Raw genomic sequence first — 13653 nt, 5'->3', positions numbered from 1 at the left:
CCCGCCGCAGCGGAGGCGGCCCGGCGGTAGAAGACGCCACCAACAAGGTGAGCTGGGCAGACGCGGTCAAAGGCTCGTCGCGCCGCGGCGGAACTCAGGAGACTGCAGCTTCTAAAGAAATAGCAGAAATGAGACGGGAAAATACGCAGTTGAGAGAATTAATCTCACACCTCACGAGAGAAATCCAGGAACTTAAGAATAGTCGAAGGGTGGAGATATCTCCCCGTCTGAGTACTTGTAGTGCAGGTGCAGCTGCGGTAACTCCTAATAATAGCATGGAGGAGGATGACAATCCTCCGCCACCTAAGAGAAAGGCTCCAGCCGTTAGCAGCCAAACCGGATCACAACTGGCAGACCTAGGACAGAAATTAACAGAAATGCAAAATATACTCAAAGAACAAGCGGAAGCCATCGGCAACCTCACGCTGGCGGTCTCGACCATAATGTCGAGAATTGACAAATTCAAAAGCAACGTGGCCAACCTAAGTCTTAGAGTAGCCAAGCTGCAGCCAGTAACCACCGCAGGGGCCCCCATAATTGGGGTCGCATCTAATCAATTCCACGACACCCCTGTAAACAACGCAGGAGCATCTGGGGTCGTTCAGACCTCCAGCCCTCGACCAGACCAAAATAGGCAAGTACGGTAAAAGAGGCGCGCTGACGATATGGCAGTGGAATTGCAGGAGTTACGCCGCAAAAAAAAAAGTGGTCCTGCAACAACACATTAAAAGCAAATCGAAACCCGATGTAATAATGCTACAAGAGACACACGAATTAGCAAAACTACCCGGTTACCAAGCCATCGGTCCCCCATCCGGGGAGAACCAAGCGGTAACTACTTTGGTCAGGAAAGGCTTAGTGGTCGTTCGTCACGACCTTAATGTAGCGCAGATTAAACAAGTATTCGTAGAAATTATACCTAAAAGCAAGAGCCAAAGCAGCACGTTTATCCTCAATCTATACAGCAAGCCAGCGCACATACGACAGCGCTTTCTAACCCTTTTTAGGAAGGCCACCGACATCGCGGGCACCCATCCCCTACTAATAGGGGGAGATTTTAGCGCCCCGCATGGAGCGTGGGGCTATGCCTATACGAGAGCCAAAGGCAAGGCTTTATGGCAGGATATACAGGAAACAGGCCTGACCCTCATCACCGACCCCAGCTACCCCACCAGAATGGGAACAGGGCTGACAAGAGACACCACGCCCGATCTAACATTAGCGAAAAATGAAAGAGGAGCGAGTTGGAATAACACGTTCGAATACCTTGGTAGTGACCACAGAATTCTCGAAACCTTCAAATGGACGAACTGGGACCAGTTCTGCAATAATCGAGCCAGAATGACGCACGCGCCCATCACAGACATTCAACAATGGGCCGAACAAGTGATGGCTGACGTCAATGAAGTTACAAAGACCGTGACGCCAGAACTTCCCGTCGAGAAGATCGACAGCCGCCTGGTGCACATGTGGGAGGCCAAACGATCGCTTCAAGCCAGGTTGCAGAAACAAAGACACAATAGGAAGTTGAGGAAACGCATAGCGTTACTGAACAAACAAATAGAAGAACACTGCAAAACTCTTAGTAAACAACAATGGGATGAGATCTGCAATGAGATGGACGGACGGATTGGCACCGGTCACACATGGCGCCTGCTCCGACACCTGCTAGAGCCGACCAAGACCAAGGCAACACATCGGGAAACCATGCGCAAGCTAATACACACGCACACCAAGAACGAGGAAGAAATCCTTTCCGAACTCTGCGACAGATACGCCCCGCACAGCCCGACTATTCAACACGGGGAATACACGGGAAATCCCAATTTCTCTCTGGACAGAGACTTTGGCGAGGCGGAAATCCGGGCCGCTTTGCAAAAGCTCAACAGCAAGTCGGCCCCGGGACCGGACGACGTAACTAATAAGACCCTTCGTAACTTGGACAACGAGACCATCTCCGAACTGACCAAGTACATCAACGATTGCTGGACCCGAGGATGCATCCCTGACCAGTGGAAAAGAGCAAAAATGGTGCTCATCCCCAAACCAGGGAAACCCTCAGATCTGGCCAACCTTCGACCAATATCCCTTACGTCGTGCGTCGGCAAGTTGATGGAGCACGCCTTCCTCACCCGTATCAACGCATACTTGGACGACGTTGAAGCGTATCCAGACACCATGCTCGGATTTCGAGCTCATCTCTCCACGCAGGATGCAATGTTGCAAATCAATCACCAGATACTGGACAACAAGACAAGAGGTACCAGGGCCATTCTAGGATTAGACCTCAAGAAAGCCTTCGATAATGCAGCTCACGCAGCCATACTACGCAGCATTGCCGCACTCAATCTAGGAAACCGAGCGTACAGCTATGTTAAGGATTTCCTCACAAACAGGAAAGTCTCCTTAACGCTGGGCAAACTCGCATCCGAAGACAGGAACATAGGCAGCGTAGGCACCCCGCAAGGCTCGGTCATCTCGCCGATGCTCTTTAATCTCATTATGATCGGCCTCCCCGAGCGCCTCAACGCCATCGAGGGAGTGCATCACACAATATACGCGGACGACGTTACGATCTGGGTGTCCGAGGGAAGCGACGGAGAAATCGAACAGCGATTACAGACCGCGGTCGAGGTGGTGGAGGAGTACCTCGTCGGAACCGGTCTCGTCTGCTCGCCAGAAAATCGGAACTCCTCCTCTACCGCCCGACGCTTAGGGGAAGACCCCCCAAGGCTTACATCCAGCATGCTGCATACGAAGAAATTTCCATACGCACCAATGACGGACAAGAAATACCCAGGGTGAAGCAGATTAAGGTGCTCGGATTCATCATAGAATCGAACGGCAACAACGGAGAAACGGTCAGGCATTTGGAGACTAAGATCACGAACACGATGAGGCTCATCAGAAGGATCACCAACAGACATCAGGGTATGAGGGAGGCCAACGTCGTCAGACTCATACACTCCTTCGTTATTAGCCACATTACCTATGTGGCCGCCTACCACAACTGGTACGCGGCCGAATATGCCAAACTGAACACCCTCATTAGAAGAGCACACAAGATGGCACTGGGCCTTCCAGACAGCACCAGCACGGAACTACTGCTACAGCTGGGCGTCCACAACACGCTTGAAGAGTTAATTGAAGCACACCAAATCTCGCAACTCGAAAGACTAGCGAAGACACCAACGGGCAGGAGCATCCTGGAAAAACTCGGTATAGGTTATCACAAGCAGCACGGCGACAAGACATCCCTTCCAAGCGCGATCAGGGAAAAGCTGCAGGTGCCTAATATACCCAAGAACATGAGCCCCGAGTTCAATCAGGGTCGAAGAGAGAGTAGAGCCAAGGCTTTACTCAAAGCCTTCGGTAGGGACAAGGAAGCGCTGTACGTAGACGCGGCCGAATACGAGGATCGACGTGCTTTTGCAGTGGCCGTCCTCAATACCGAAAAACAATTGGTCAGTTCTTGTAGCATACGTGTAAAAAACCCCGAGGTAGCAGAAGAGGTGGCGATAGCCCTAGCCATCGTTAACCCCAGTTGTAGATACGTACTCAGTGACTCGCAGACGGCGGTCAGAAACTATGCACAAGGCTGAATTTCGCCGAAGGCTGAGGCTATACTCAAAGCCAACGCGAACCATGTCATCTCCGAGGAGACGGAGGAACGACACATTATATGGTTCCCGGCTCACACGTCCCCCGACACCCCCGTACCCAACCTCAACGAGGAGGTCCACCGCGTAGCGCGAGGTCTCACGTTCCGCGCCCGCGGAGAAGGAACCTCTCTTGGGGTTGGAAATCCAACGAAGGCATGGCCAGAGAGGGACAGAATGACCAGATACTGTGATATTACAAAATTTTACCAAACTCAAGGCGGGTTTATCCGCCCCCTAACCCCAAACTCGACAGGGCTCAAGCGGTAGACTGGCGGCAGCTACAAAGAAAAACCTTCCCCAACCCCGTGCATCTCAGGAGGATATATTCGGACGTCTACTCAGATGATAAGTGCAAGCTATGCAGCAGGGCTCACGCAACTCTTAGACCCATTCTCTGGGAATGTGACGTCATATGCGAAGAAAATGCAGTTTCCCCAGATGAAGCTGCGGCGCGATGGACGGCCGCGTTGCGCAGCTCAAACCTCGAAAATCAACTATGGGCCATCCAGCAAGCCCGTGAGGCGGCGAGGAGACAGGATCTCCGGACCTCCTCGGGGGCGGCCTAGGCCCAGGCCACGAATTTGCCGGATTGTTAATAAAGTTGTTACCACCACCACCACTTCACCACACCCACCCAGGCATGACTGCAATGAAGCGCCCGGCCCGTACGATGTTTTGGTACCCTGGATTGGACCACGACATAGACAAGCTTTTACAAAGCTGTCAGCAATGCGTGCAATGTTGGCCCATTTCAGCGGTACAGGTCCCTTCAAGTTTGCCTAAAACCAACAAACGTTGGTCTCGCCTGCATATCGACTATGCAGGGCCAGTGAAAGGTCACATGATCTTGGTGATGGTAGGTGCGGAAACGAAATGGATAGAGGCAGTACCTTTTAAAACAGCAAGTGCAGAAACTACAGTCGATGTACTGCGAGGGATCTTCGCGCGTTTTGGTCTGCCCCATACAGTCATTTCCTACAATGGGCCACAATTTAGCAGCTCAGTGACTGAAAGGTTTTTCAAAGATAACCATGTCTGTCATGTCACCTCCGCTCCATACTCCGCAGTCAAATGGATTGGCGGAACGTGCAGTGCGCACCATTAAGGAAGGTATCAAGAGAAATATGGATGGAAGTCTGCTCAGTCGTATTTCCAAATTCTTGCTACGCTACAGGGCAACACCGACTCTAGATGGCAAGTCGCCCGCGGAGATGTTGCTGGGTTTTCAACCAAGGACCCGCCTAAGTGCACATATTACAGAGGAAGAGGCGGCACGGCATTCCACGGTGAGCAGACCCCCGGCACCATTGCCGCAAATCTTTTCACCGGGAGCGCCTGTTTGGTCGCGGCAGTACAATCAGGCTCCCCAGAGATGGTTACCCGGCACGGTGACGTCAACAAGAGGTATGCGTATGGTCACAGTGGACACCACAGGAGGGGTGCAGCGCCGTCACGTAGACCAAGTGCGGTCACGACTAGCAGCGGATGAAGTAAAGCAAGAATTCTGCGCAACTCGACCTGGATACAACCAAGTCAGAGTGTAATCAACCCTCTGCAGTGGAAGACGCTGAACCATCGTCTGACGGATCACTTGGTACATCCCTTGCATCTAGTGAAGCAACCTCAAGTGTGCCGGCGGGCTTAGGGCTTCCTAGGCGTTCTACGCACACAAGAAGACCACCCGACAGGCTGGGCTTCTAAGGGGGAGGAAGTGCCGTCTCGCATCATCGCAAGCCCGCCTATCGCATCACGAAGTGCGCATGCACCTACTGATTCGTACGGAATAAAAGCAGCCATGCTACTTTCAATAAACCATTCCATTGCTTGCACCTACTGCGTCTGTTGTTATTACCCGCGCTACAGCAAGAACAAGAAAGGTAAGGAAAGTTTCTGAAGCAAAATTGCAGCGCCGTGGTTTCTAAAGCACACCCGCGGTAGCGAAACGGAATGCGATATAAGCGTGCGTGGCCATGATACGCACACGACAAACTGCTTTAAAATATTTAGACTTGAGTGAAAGCTTCGTTAACAAGTGATAACATGGCAATCAGCACTCGAATGCGACGAGAAAAATTATTGAGACGTGCAAAATTCCCTTGAACTAAGTATTGTTTGCGAAAAAATGCTTGTAAGTATTGAACTTTTTAAAAGATTGGAGGAATATTCGCTCACCGAGAGGACCGCGTCCGCACGAGACCACCGCCAGGCACCTTACTGAGACATGGATTGTTTTGTGGCCGGAACAAAGCCTCCCTTCTCTGCTGGCCAAGCGCAGAAAACGTGCGTTCCGATCGTTCAAGGTTGTGTGGACATGGTATAGCTCTGGCGTCTAGGAAAATCTTAAACAGGTGCGAGTGCGGCACGCATAGCGTGGGAAGCTAGCCGGAGTAACTATCGCAAGGACTGCTGCTTACGAGGTTGGAATACCTTCGTGTAATTAGAATAACCCTAATAGGACTACTTTCGAAGAAAAAAAGAACGGCCCAGTGGGCTGTACTACGAGTGCTATGACTGATCATTTTCTATATATATATATAATCATCTCATATAAGGGATCGAATGCGAGCGCTGTTGCTTTGACTCTGCGTGTAGTAAAGAGACCCAGTTCAAGGGACGAGAAGAACAAAGGAAAGGAAAGTTTCTGAAGCAAAATTGCAGTGCCGTGGTTTTTAAAGTGCACCCGCGCTAGCGATACGGAAGGCGATATAAGGGTGCGTAGCGATGATACCCACACGACAAACTGCCTTAAAATATTTAGACTTGAGGGAAAGCTTCGTTATCAAGTGATGACACGGCAAGCAGCACTCGAATACGACGAGAGAAATTATTGAGACGTGGAAAATTTCCTTGAACTAAGTATGGTTTGCGAGACAAATGCTTGTAAGTTTTGAACTTTTTAAAAGATGAGGGGAATATTCACACACCGAGAGGACTGCGTCCGCAAGAGACCACCATCCCCCGTAATAAAAGCATGTTGTGGCCCCTGGCTAAAAACCTGAAGGCACCTTCAATTCAAAGTGACAGTAAAATTAAAGGCACCGCAAATAGTTATACACACGAAGTGTGAAAACTAGATTGTACTAGTTCCGATGTGATTTATATGCTTCAATGTTCCTTCCGTAAGAAAAACAAATATATCTGTGAAATAGGACAGTCAAGAACGTCAGATTTAACGGACATCGCGTGGACACAACTAAAAAGCTCGGTAGTGGAACTTCCTAGCTGGACAGCTATTGCCGTGGTTATCACGCTAGGAAGTCTGAAACTTTTGGCCACTGGTTTAATGTAATCAACTCCAGAGTAAAAGCTCTTCATGGCACGCATTAATTGGTATCGAAAACTACAAGCGCGCTTCCACGTTTCTACTGTGCACAGACACACATGCGCCGACGATGATATGTGAATTGAAGGAGATGCCGAGCCTCCGTCAGTATTGTGGCGCCAAATTGTTCAGGCGTCTGCAAACGTATCATTAGACGCATTGTAAACTAATCGAGGCTGAAGAATTCGGGAAATGGCGAGCAACTGCTACCTAGATTGCATGGCGCGAACCTGCACTTGCCAGGTTTGGATAACCTCATTCACCCGCCGTGGTTGCTCAGTGGCTATGGTGTTGGGCTGCTGAGCACGAGGTCGCGGGATCGAATCCCGGCCACGGCGGCCGCATTTCGATGGGGGCGAAATGCGAAAACACCCGTGTGCTTAGATTTAGGTGCACGTTAAAGAACCCCAGGTGGTCAAAATTTCCGGAGTCCTCCACTACGGCGTGCCTCATAATCAGAAAGTGGTTTTGGCACGTAAAACCATAAATATTATTATTATTATTCTAACCTAATTCGGCCCTCGAACGTAAGAAAGGTTACAGAACCCGGACCAACACCCACGAACAACAAAGGTGGAAGGAGACCACACCGGCAGCAAAGAGAACTATAGAGGCGCGAGAAAATCTCCAAGGAACCAAACTGTACACTGACTCTACCTTAGAATACGATGTAGTTTCCCGTAAAATTTATGGCGCTAATTCATATTGCTCAGAAAAAGGACAAGCACACGCTGTGAGCCACAGCGGCTTTATTCACTGGACGGCCACCATGCTTAAACTACAAGCCATCGAAGAAGCAATTCAAATCTGTGAAGAGCCTACAGAAGCCATGACTCACGTTTACACTGACAGTCAAGAGACAACTGAACTACACCGATCCTACTCGGCTACCACAGCGCACCGCATAAAACAAGGTTGCTGTCACCACCGGCATAACAAACGCATATGCTTTCTCGCACAGTGGCCACCAGACATCAGCGAGATGAAAGCGGTGAAATTAGCCTGCCCATGAGGTTGCATGCGAAAAAATGAGAGAGGACCGCCATCGGAGCCTTGAAGTGAGCCCACCATCGCTGCAACACACTCCTGGCTTCCCTTTATCCGTCATGGTGCCAGACCACCGTTTGCCTCACTGAAAAACGAGAGTAAGCCTCTACTACCGGAGTCCTCTCCTAGAATCCTTCCTCGCATTCGCACTCGCCTTGCCAGAGGAGTCCAGGATCTCTTTCTCAATGCAAGACAAAGCTTCCATCCCACCGGATGTTCCGAGCAAGTCGGGAGGAACAAAAGTGAGATGACCCCACAGCCTTGTAATCAACCTCAACGTGAAACATCTGACCTGGTGCTGTGCTGCCACAGCCAGAGTCAGCGACAAGCAAACCCCACCTGTAAGTATTGTGCCGTACGACGACTGTGACGCGAGGCAAGGAGACGCCACCAGAATAATTAATGCGGTACTCTCCTTGGCTAAGCAGGCGGGCGTCCTTCATTTTACGTTAACGTTTACCCATATCTTCGGCCGCTGGCCATCATTTCTAATAAAAGTTATTGATTCAATGAATCAATTGTAAATATCATTTGAACATTTTATAAGTGACCGTCCGATCATTCCAACATATGGAGGTCATTTTTTACATGTTTTAAACGTGCTACTTGTAATTCATTGTTATTGAATATTTGCATTATTTTTAGCATTACAAAATTGAGCCGTAGAAACGTGGCGGCGTACTTGCTGTGGCCACGCATTTCAGGAAAGCTTTTCGTTTGATGTGTTTAGCATTAGAACCATAAGGACGCCATACATGCGTGCTTTATCTAGCTACGAAGTTGATGAGGAACTACATTTTGCAACAAAAGAAAATGAGTGAAATTTTGATTCGCGAAAAAAAAGAACATTTCCGAGTAAAGTCATTACCTGCGGCTATTTTACCTTTGTTTTATTCGATTGCCGTTCACATATACAAAGTACCCTTTGAAAGATAAAGAGAATATACGTAAGGATGCCAGCGCACCATCTCAGGTGTATTCACATAGGAATAGAGCAGCTTTCATTATGACTCTAGGTCCATTCCGCTCCGTTTGTTCGTCGCTGCTTGTGAAGATATATATATAAATTTAGGAAACAATGTGCTCCTCAGAAAAGCAAAGTATTCCATTACAGATGCGAACGTGGGTCGTCCACGGTAGATACACTCTTTGTTTTCCCTGAAGATAGCTATATAAATTTGCGAAACAATGCACTGCTTATTAAAGCAAAGCATTCCATGACATATGGGTGCGGCAAAGGTAAAAGACGTGAACCATGTGTGCTATCGCCGTCTCCAAGCACTTTTACCGGTGTTATTTTTGGTTTGTTTTATATCAAGGAAAACCGTTAGGGCCCTCCAGCACAATACCTTTTCCAACAATTGGTGTGTGAAAAGAAAGTTTCCGCAAACATATGTATGTTTGTGCACCACTTAAGGTTACTTTAGCCCGCATTGACCCGCAGGCCTTATCTTAACGCTGAAATGCGCCCTTTTGTAACGGTAAGCAAACTATAAGCTTGAGAAAAAAGGCAAGGCAGGGTACAGAAATGTGGCTTTTTGCGTGAAATAGCATCTTTAACAAAGGCTGCCTTATCATAATAAGAAATGAGCATGGGAGGTAAGCTACAAACTTTTCATAACCTTCAATCGCTCATTTATAAAAGAAGAATTCAATATTTTTGCTCAAAATGATAGATATAAAAATGCAAATTTTTAGGCGCCGTGAGAAATGCAATCTGAAAAATGCAGTCTGAAAGTTGTAGCTGTCGTGTATCTTTCATCTAACAATACGTGTCGCCGGTTCCTTTTCTTTTTTTGACGTTTTCTTTTGTGATTCTTGGAAATGTGCATATCGTAATTTTGTGTGTGGTAAATATAGCGCGTATTTGTTTATATATTTGTACATTTATTTTATTCAAGTATTCGCCTACTTGTTCCACAATTTGTTGTGCGCATGTTCCAAGAAACAATAATCAATTTACAGAGGAAGAGCGGTAAATTTTGATTCACCTAATAACGAGACACAGAAACGTGCTAGAAAACAAGCTTACCCACGCGGTGTCTCTAAGCAAGGACAACAGGAAACGCAAGCAAAGCGAAGGAGAGTACCAGCTACGAGGAGCAGCTACGCAAGTGTTGGGACGACATGAAAAGAGAAGTGGGGCACAACCACGGACACAACGGAGCCGATCAGAACCGGTGAGTTGTATTGCTTCTCTTCTGTCGCTTCTCAGAAAAAAGAAGAAGAAAAAAGGTTAAAGAGCGATGGCACCGCTGTGCGTCGTCGCATAATCCGTGAGGGCCGCGCACATTAAGCCCAAATGGCTCGCAAAACAATCCCACCGAGCGTTCCGACGCGTTTGTGGTGTCGCCCGTCTCTGGCTGGCGCGGCAGCGCGAGAATCCTGCCACTGTTGTTTCGACCCAGCACAACCCAGAAACACAACTGTATTCTTCTGTTCTTAAACGTGGCAAGCAGTCGCAGACAAAGAAACAGAAATTACCGGAACCTCTACATCAGTCAGATGATGGCCATGATGACATTGACGCTCGGATAGACGCACTGGCCAGAGAGATTGAGCGGCTATGCAAACATAAAGAATTGGTAATTCTGCGTCGTCAGAAAATAGGACCGACACGTGACGCATCAACCACTGCGAATGCCACCGTTACGCCTGGATCCCGTCCGGCACCACAGGTCAACCAAGCTGTTTGGACAGCAGTTTTAGATCAACTTGCTCAACTAACGTTGGTCATTCAGAATTGCCTGCATCATGGCTAATTCTCTGCAGCAGCTGTCACAGGATGGAATTCTACAGTGGAATTGTCGGGGCCTAAACTCCAAGTTAGGAGAAATTAAAACCAAGCTTCAATACAATAAGCTACATGCATGGGCACTGCTTATTCAAGAGCATAATAAGCTATGCTCCCTATCCAATTTTAATGGGTATCATAACCCATCTATTAGAGATAGACGTGCTACTACAATGGCTTCAGCTCCGGGAAAAGCTGCAGTTTATATATCATCGCATATTGCTCACACAGTGATTGACCTGGAGCCATGGTGTAGTGGTAATCAAGAAGTTGTCGGGGTCCTAACACGACCAGTGAAGACTCCTGTCATTCTAGTGTCATTCTACGCCAGACCGCAGCGCACACGTTTGAACTTGGGGTGGATAGCCCATCTCCGGTCTACGTACCCGGGAATTCCTATTCTCGTGGGTGGAGACTTCAATGCCCCACATACAGAATGGGGGTACAAGTACAACTCCCGAAGAGGATACCAAGTTAAAAACATCATGAGCGATGCCACTTTTACACTGCTGAACCATCACGCTGTGGCTACCTGTGCTGTACCCGCAGTATCCAGAACAAACGCTCCAGACCTCACGTGGTGGTTGGGTCCTGGAATGCCGCAGTGGCGGGTGGAACCAGACACATGGGGCAGTGATCATATGCCAATAATGATTGGTTTGCACAGAACGTGCATAAAGAAAATTCGACGACGAGTAACAGTCACGCATTGGGATAAGTTTCGGGAATCATCGATTGATGAAGTACCCTCGGAGCCCTCAGAAATTCTTCCCGCTTTGCAAGAACTGCTACGGAGGAACACCACTGTGACCACAGTTGACGAGGAACAACCTCAACTGGACCTCACCCTTTTGCAACTTTGGGCAAAGCGACGTCAGGCAGAATTGTATGCGTCGAGGAATCCCGATGCACCAGGTAGCCGTGCACGTGCTAACCATATAGCGGCGAAGGCGCGTCAGCACGAAAAGCAACTTTCTCGACGACGATGGTATGAGTGGTGCGAGAATCTTGGATCGGGCATTGGAAACAGAGGACTTTGGCGTACGTTCCGGTCAATGGAACGCGGTCATAAGCAACCTGACCCTGCAGCGAGCGTTAGGTTAGCGATGCAGAGTTCGCCACATCAATTTGCAGAACACGCTGCTAGAGCGTTTTTCCCGAAATACGATCAAGCGTCACCTATAAACTGCCCCGATATTGATGAGTCTGACACAACCTCCAAATCCGAAATATCCAGCCCTTTCAGCATGGCCGAACTAATAGCGGTGATTGAAACTTCGAAGCAACGAACAACACCTGGTTCCGATGGTATTCCTTATGAGGTTTTCAAGAACATGGAAGGAGCAGCTCTCGACGCACTTCTTCAGGCTATTAATAAAGTATGGGAGACTGGAAACGTTCCACCTGATCGGAAGCATTCAACTGTTGTCGCGATTCCGAAACCAGGAAAGTCTCCAAATAGCCTGCAGTCTTTACGCCCAATTTCACTAACCTCAACTGTCTGCAAACTCGCTGAAAAGATGCTGGCCACACGAGTTTCCTGGTGACTTGAACGCCACGATAAATATCATCCTGCTCAAATTGCATTCCGTTCTTACTTCTGAACTGAAGACGGACTTTCTATGTTATCAGACGATGTTTTACAGGTTTCTCCACACAGTCACGCTGTGCGCACGGTAGCAGCAACAGACATAACGAAAGCTTATGACAATATAGACCATGAAATCATTATATCCAACCTCATCGACCTGGGACTTCCACCGCGGGTGATAAGATTCATCTACTCATTCCTTCAGAATCGCACATTTGGGATTAGAGTAGATGGAAGGCAAGAAGGATACTTCACATTGAACAGAGGAGTCCCACAAGGTTCGGTTCTGGCTCCTCTTCTCTTCAGCGTGGCTCTAATACCTCTAGCCTGGCAACTACATCGGATTCCAGATGTGAGGTTCTTAATCTATGCGGATGACGTCACTTTGGGGTCCGTGCATAAAGATATATCTAGGCAAACTCAACAGCTTCAAGAAGCCCTTGATGTGCTGAACAACTACGCTCGGAAAGCAGGGTTGGTCATTTCCGCCAAAAAATCAAGCTATTTTGTGGTGGCTAACAAGAAAGGACGCACAAGAATCACGCAGCCCCCTTTTACATTTAGACTCGGCGCAGTGACAATCCCTCAGGCTTCTGAGGTCCGCATACTGGGTCTCGATATTTACCAATCCGGCAGTGGTGCACACTGGCTCCGTAAAACCAGACAGAGTTCGACAAAAACACTTCACCTTATTCGTCGCATTGCAGCAAAAGCAGCTGGAGCTCGTACTGACGTAGCTCGACGGTTGGTGCGTGCAGTCTTGCAGCCACGAATTTTATATCAAGCACAATTTCAACGGCTGAGTTTGGCACAGCTGGCACAGTTGGGGACGATTAATCGCGATGCTATGCGCACAATCACAGCACTGCCCCGCATCACTCCGATACCAACCTTACAGGAACATGCCCAGCTCAACACAATTGCAGAGCTAATTTTGCAACGTGAAAAAGCACGTGAAATAAAAAAGCAACTTATTCCGGCTGTCGCTGCGTCGCATGCTCATTTTAACCGCGGCTCTCAGATTGACAATCAGCCCTATCCAATGCCTCCCTGGGAATTGACCAGCACCACAACTAATAAGCCAACGAAGTTACGACGCAGCGATACAACAGGTATTATTGACGAACACAATATCGTCAATGCATCATGCGTGAACACCTGCAAAGTCTATACGGATGCTGCCATTCTCCCAGACGGCGGAAGGACATCATTCCTGACTACTACGCATAATTTCATC

This window comes from Dermacentor andersoni, chromosome 7 (assembly GCF_023375885.2).
Source record: "Dermacentor andersoni chromosome 7, qqDerAnde1_hic_scaffold, whole genome shotgun sequence".
NCBI lineage: Eukaryota > Metazoa > Arthropoda > Arachnida > Ixodida > Ixodidae > Dermacentor > Dermacentor andersoni.
Note: the sequence above shows the minus strand (reverse complement) of the source record.